Source organism: Chiloscyllium punctatum, chromosome 19, assembly GCF_047496795.1.
Source record: "Chiloscyllium punctatum isolate Juve2018m chromosome 19, sChiPun1.3, whole genome shotgun sequence".
Lineage (NCBI taxonomy): Eukaryota > Metazoa > Chordata > Chondrichthyes > Orectolobiformes > Hemiscylliidae > Chiloscyllium > Chiloscyllium punctatum.
In genome coordinates, this window is record NC_092757.1 from 44,252,562 (window position 1) to 44,259,565 (window position 7,004).

The 7,004-nt window shown below is 44.3% G+C and overlaps 1 non-coding gene across 1 annotated transcript; it reads left to right on the top strand.

The window, feature by feature from the left end:
* Positions 1-983: 983 nt before the first annotated feature.
* LOC140491748 (5S ribosomal RNA) lies at positions 984-1,102 on the top strand. Its single transcript, XR_011963419.1, has one exon. It is a non-coding gene; the product is annotated as a 5S ribosomal RNA (ribosomal RNA).
* The last annotated feature ends 5,902 nt before the right edge of the window (positions 1,103-7,004 follow it).

Here is a 7,004-nt window from a genome sequence, read left to right on the forward strand (position 1 = left end):
CCTGACAGGGCTCGGAGATTGTTTGAGTGGCAGGCGACAGAAAGTAGAGAGAATGGGTAGGTAGTCAATTGGCAGGATGGAACCAGTTGTGTCTCACAAGGACTTGTGTTAGGGCCTCAATTATTGATGTTATTTGTTAAGGGAATGGATAATGGCACAGGAAGTCTTATCCTAATTTGTGGATGACACATAGTTAGGCTGCATTGTAGACAGTGTAAATGACAGCATAATCTATCAATATCCCCTTGCAATTTTAAGTCAATAAGCAAAACTGTGGCAAAAGCATTTGAATGAAAGCAATAGTGAGGCTATCCATTTTTGGATCAAGAAGGGACAGATCAAGGTATTTTTCTGGATGGTATGAAGTGCATGTCCAAGGAGACTTGGGGTTTAAGGTGCACACAACTTTAAAATGTCACGGACACGTACAGAAAATAATCCAGAAAGCGAACAGATTGCTGTCCTTTTTAAGTAGAGGACTGGAGTAGAAGGTGGATTTTAGCCATCATTTTCTGACAAAGCGCAGTGGATGCTGGATGAGTTGTTCTATTGAAATGTGAGGGAGATAAATGTTTGTGAAGCAAAGGTACCAAGGGCCAGAGGCTTGTATATGAAGTTGGGCAAGAGCTGAGCCATGATGTTTGATGGAGGCAGAGGTTGTAGGGGCTAAACAGCGTTGTGGTGTGTGTCTGTTGCTGTGGTTATAATTTGGAAAGGAGTTTATTTGTGAAGCAGTTTGGATGGGCATGTAATGAAATGGAGTGGAGTGAGTGTGAAAGAGTTGATCCTGTTGTGTAATAAACGTGTGTGTGTGTGTGTGTGTGTGTGTGTCTAGGGTGAAGTAGAGGAACTGAAGATGGAGATGGGAGAATAGAAAGGCAAAGGAAAAAGAAATGTTTTGGTGCAGTATGATTGAATGGCAAAATGTTGTTGTAAATGCAGCAGTGTGTGCCTTTAAGGAAGCAGAAATGGAAGCAGTCTGTGCCTACGGCCATACTAGTCTGAAAACGCCCGATCTCGTCTGATCTCGGAAGCTAAGCAGACTCAGGCCTGGTTAGTACTTGGATGGGAGACCGCCTGGGAATACCAAGTGCAGTAGGCTTTTGCAGCCACCAGAGGTTGCTCACAGCTTCGCACTCTCACACTCCCATTCATCAAGCAACGTCCTTTTAACTACTCACTCAGTCTCTCGGTCTCACTTTTTCTTGCCCAATTTCATTGTTCAGCTTCTTCCCCCAATACACAAACACATCATTACTGCTTGAGATTGGAGCAAACGCACCAGGAACACCAAAGCAGCAAGTATTTTATTGAAGAGCACAAACCGTGGTTTTTATTAAGTGATGCCTCACTTTCGATGATCACACTTCCCTGATCGCTGTCAGCGTTCCCCTGTTTTCTAACAATCGTCTAACTAGTGGTGTGGATAGGGTCTGAAAGCAACAACGTTGTGGTGAGGGCTTGTCAGGTGAATGGTGTTTTACAATATCTGCACTCACCGGTCGAGTTTATACAACACTGGATCGATATGGTTAAGGCAGGAAGAATGGGTCAGCAAACACAGCAAGTTCAATCCTTGTAATGATTATTATTACACATCAGCAGCAAATAATAAGATAAGTGTAAAGAGTGAGTATTTAAAATGCCAGGTACAAAAATCAAGGCTTATTCTCTAACAGCCGAAGCCTTCACAAACAGATCGGCCTAATAATGGCACAAATGGTGATGAATATTTCGATCTAATTGACATCACTGTGCCTTAGTTACAAGTTGACCAAGGTAGAGAAATAACATTTCCAGAATGCAGACTATTAGCAATAGTAAGGTGGGATTTGGAAAGAGGATTAGCCCCTGACATTTAAGGATGACAGAAGGACGTTAGTGAGTAAGGATATTACTTTGGAAATCTTAACCGTGCACTAAGATAATCATACCATTTGAAGACACTGTCAAGATGCTTTGAGGAAACGGAACTCCTGTTGGACTAAATGCAAGAGAATGTTGTGTTCATTAACAGTCGGGTGGATAAAGCAGAAGCAATCGGTGCCAATGACTTGGATTTTCAGACTGTATTTCCTATAATTTCAGACTGAGATGAGGTGAACTTTCGACAGTTATTGTGTTGTTAATCTTTAGAATGATATTCTCCAGAGTGTGGTGTGGGTTCTACTGTCGAGGAGACTTCAGTGTCAGTGTATGGAGTTTTGATATCTCAGGGAATTCTGAAAGGGAGGTGCAGTTGAGGTGGATCGATGGTCATCAGTTTGAATGGTAGAGCTCTCTGGTGTGAGATATTGACCGCGGAGAGTGTGCTGCAGATTGAGCAAAGCAAAAGGTGGTCTCCAGAAGGATAATTGTGAAGACCGAGGTTATAGGATAGTGGTATAGGACGGATATGGAAAATGGCAGAGGTGGTGGAGTAGCCTCCATGATGAGAAACAAAATTCTGTCAATGATGAGGGAGGACATAATGAAGGAAACGCATTCAGTGGAGACCGTGTGGGTGGATCTGAGGAATAGTCGAAATCCTAAAATTGTAATAGGTGTTATGTACAGACCGCCTGGTAGCAGCTCTGAAGTCCTGGATGGTAAAAATGCACAAAACTAGGCAATATGTAACAAAGTAAAAACAATGACTGCAGATGCTGAAAACCAAATACTGGATTCGTGGTGCTGGAAGAGCACAGCAGTTCAGGCAGCATCCAATATGGAACAAAGCCAGAGTGCTACTCATGAGGGATTTTAACGTGAACACAGATTTAGAGGGAGTCAAGCATTTGTCAGAAAGGTAGTGCACGTCTGGTGTATTGCCGGTACTGTTTCTCACTGCATTATGTCCTATATGCTTCATGTGGACAAGCAGTATTGGATTTATTAATGAGCAATGAGTTGGAATTAATGAGTGAGCTAGTTGTGCGTGGCCACTTATCATAGAGCGATGATAGCACTATCAAGTTCAAGGCAGTGTTTGAAAGCACAAAGCATGTATCTGCTGCATTTGGGAACGAACTGGGACAAGTGATGGGCTTGTTAGTGGATGAACATTTTGGTGATGGTGACCACAATTCTGTGACTTTCACCTTGGTTATGGAGAGAGATAGGTGCGTGCAACAGGGTAGGTTTTACAACTGGGGGAAGGGTAAATACGATGTTGTAAGACAGGATCTGAGGAGCATAAGTTGGGGGCATAGGCTGTCAGGGAAGGATGTTGTGGAAATGTGGAACTTTTTCAAGGAACAGATACGACATGTATGTACCTGTCAGGCAGGAAAGAGATGGTCGTGTGAGGGAACCTTGGTTGACAAGGGAGGTTGAATGTCTTGTAAGGAGGAAGGAGGCTTACATAAGGTTGAGGAATTGAGGTTCAGAGAGCGTTGGAGGGATACAGGATAGCTAGGCGGGAGCTGAAGAAAGGGATTAGGAGAGCTAAGAGAGGGCATGAAAAATCTTTGGCGGGTAGGATCAAGGATAACCCCAAGGCCTTATGCGAATGTGAGAAACATGAGAATGGCGAGAACGAGGGTAGGTCCGATCAAGGACAGCAGTGGGAGACTGTGTATTGAGTCGGAAGAGATAGGAGAGGTCTTGAATGAGTACTTTTCTTCAGTATTTACAAATGAGGGACCATATTGTTGAAGAGGAGAGTGTGAAACCTAGTGGTAAACTAGAGGAGATACTTGTTAGGAAGGAAGATGCGTTGGTCATTTTGAACAACTTGAGGATAGACAAGTCCCCCGGGCCTGAAGGGCTATATCCTAGGATTATGTGGGAAGCAAGAGAGGAAATTTCAGAACCGTTGGCAATGATCTTTTTGTCTTCACTGTCAACGGGGGTGGTACCAGGGAACTGGAGAGTGGCGAATGTTATGCCCTTGTTCAAAAAAGGGAATAGGGATAACCCCGGGAATTACAGGCCAGTTAGTCTTACTTCGGTGGTAGGCAAAGTAATGGAAAGGGTACTGAAGGATAGGATTTATGAGTATCTGGAAAGACACTGCTTGATTAGGGACAGCCAGCACAGATTTGTGAAGGGTAGGTCTTGCCTTACAAGTCTTATTGAATTCTTTGAGGAGGTGACCAAGCATGTGGATGAGGGTAGAGCAGTGGATGTAGTGTACATTGATTTTAGTAAGGCATTTGATAATGTTCCCCATGGTAGGCTTATGCGGAAAGTCAGGAGGCGTGGGATAGAGGGAAATTTTGGCCAGTTGGATAGAGAACTGGCTAACAGGTCGAAGTCAGAGAGTGGTGGTAGATGGTAAATATTCAACCTGGAGCCTAGTTACAAGTGGAGTTCCGCAGGGATCAGTTCTGGGTCCTCTGCTGTTTGTAATTTTTATTAATAACTTGGAAGAGGCAGTCGACGGGTGGGTCCGTAAATTTGCAGATGATACGAAGATTGGGGGAATTGTGGATAGTGAGGAGGGCTGTTGTCGGCTGCAAAGGGACTTAGATATGATGCAGAGCTGGGCTGAGGAGTGGCAGATGGAGTTCAACCCTGTCAAGTGTGAGGTTGTCCATTTTGGAAGGACAAATAAGAATGCGGAATACAGGGTTAATGGTAGGGTTCTTAGTAAGGTGGAGCAACAGAGGGATCTTGGGGTCTATGTTCATAGATCTTTTGAAAGTTGCCACTCAGGTGGATAGAGCTTGTAAGAAGGCCTATGGTGTATTAGCGTTCATTAGCAGAAGGATTGAGTTCAAGAGTCGTGAAGTGATGTTGCAGCTGTACAGGACCTTGGTGAGGCCACATTTGGAGGACTGTGTGCAGTTCTGGTCGCCTCACTTTCGGAAAGATGTGGAAGCTTTGGAGAGAGTGCAGAGAAGACTTACCAGGATGTTGCCTGGAATGGAGAATAGGTCATACGAGGATAGGTTGAGAGTGCGAGGCCTTTTCTCATTGGAATGGTGAAGGATGAGGGGTGACTCGATAGAGATTTATGAGATGATCAGGGGAATAGATAGAGTAGACAGCGACATTTTCCCCAGGTACAACAGAGTGTTACAAGGCGACATAAATTTAAGGTGAAGGGTGGAAGGTGTAGGGGGGATGTCAGGGGTAGGTTCTTTACCCGGAGAGTGGTGGGGGCATGGAATGCACTGCCTGTGGGAGTGGCAGAGTCAGAATCATTGGTGACCTTTAAGCGGCAATTGGATAAGTGCTTAAGCTAGGACAAATGTTCGGCACAACATTGTGGGCTGAAGAGCCTGTTCTGTGCTGTGTTCTATGTTCTATGCTGCTGGAGTTGGAGAGTACGGTAAAGCCGCCTTGACTGAGATGAGACAGAGACCGTCCACAATAAGGTGGGAAAATCTGCTGATGGCTAAAAGAACTGAAGATGACGGGAGGATGTTTAAAGAAACATTGAAGACAATAGGAAACCAGTTGATACCCCTGAGAGGGAAAGCTCTGCTTCACAGAAGAAAACAGTCATGGACAAAAATATCAGCATAGATCCTGCTGATTGGGAAAGATCCAGAGAGCAGGAAAGACACAAAGCAGTGTAAAAGAGCTCCCAAAAGGAATTTTGATCGGAATCTTTCCAGGGACATCAAAATCGAGAAGAAATGTTCCGCTGCCCTAAAGGGAAAGCGGGTGGTCAGGAGAAGGTGGGGACATTGTAAATGGTCGAGATGTTCCATCATTCCCCTTACCTCGGTATTTTCAGGAGAAAAGGAGGATAGCTTGCCAGAAGTCCCGGTGAAATGAAAAGTGGATCGGGAAAAGCAACCGAATAAAACGAAGGTGAGTAAAACATCGATAATGAGGAAATGACTGGAATCAAAGGGTGACAAATGCCTGGGATTAGGCGGGTTCCATCGGTGGGTGTTAAAACAAATCGACAAGCGCCTCATAGAAGCCCGAACTGTAATCGTTCAGAATTCCCGAGATCCAGGAGTCGTCCCTCCGGATTGGATTGTTGCACGTGTCAGTCGCGCTTTTTAAGAGAGGAGAACCCGGAAAACTCGGGAATTGCAGAGCATGGAGCTTAGCACCTATGGCAGGGAATTTGTTGGAGTCTTTAATCAAGGCTGGGATAAGTGAGCACCTCAAATTGTTGAGTTAACCAGGGAGAGCCACATGACAGGTAGGTCGTGCCTGATAAATTCATTGCAGAGGGTTTGAAGAGGGGACTAAGGTAGCTGTCAGGGAATAATGTCCATAGATGTTGTTTACATGGACTTCCAGAAAGCATTTGACAAAGTCCACTGAAGTAGGTAGGAGCCAAGAGAATTGAGGGCAAATTCCTGACAGGGCTAGGAGATTGTTTGAGTGGCAGGTGACAGAAAGTAGAGATAATGGGTAGGTCGTCAATTGGCAGGATGGAACCAGTTGTGTCTCACAAGGACTTGTGTTAGGGCCTCAATTATTGATGTTATTTGTTAAGGGAATGGATAATGGCACAGGAAGTCTTATCCTAATTTGTGGCTGCATAAATTAGGCTGCATTGTAGACTGTGTAGATGACAGCATAAAATTGCTTAAGTCAATAAGCAAAACTGTGGCAAAAGCATTAGAATGAAAGCAATAGTGAGGCTATCCATTTTTGGATCAAGAAGGGACAGATCAAGGTATTTTTCGGGATGGTATGAAGTGCATGTCCAAGGAAACTTGGGGTTTCAGGTGCACACAACTTTAAAATGTCACGGACACGTACAGAAAATAATCCAGAAAGCGAACAGATTGCTGTCCTTTTTAAGTAGAGGACTGGAGTAGAAGGATGGCGAAGTTATGCTGCAGTTCTACAAAACCCTGGTTAGATAGACCCCACTTGGAGTACTATGAGCGGATCTGGGCCGCACACCTTCTGAAAGGAGTAGAATATTGATTGACAAGAATGATACCTGGACTTGCATGGTTAAGATGGAAGGAGAGATCATATCATTTAGGGCTGTGGTCTGTAGAATTGAGAATGTTAATGGGTGGTGTGATGAAAGTCTTGAAGACATGAATAGGAAAAGAGAAGGTAGATAACGATAAATGATTTCTACTGGTTGGGGATTG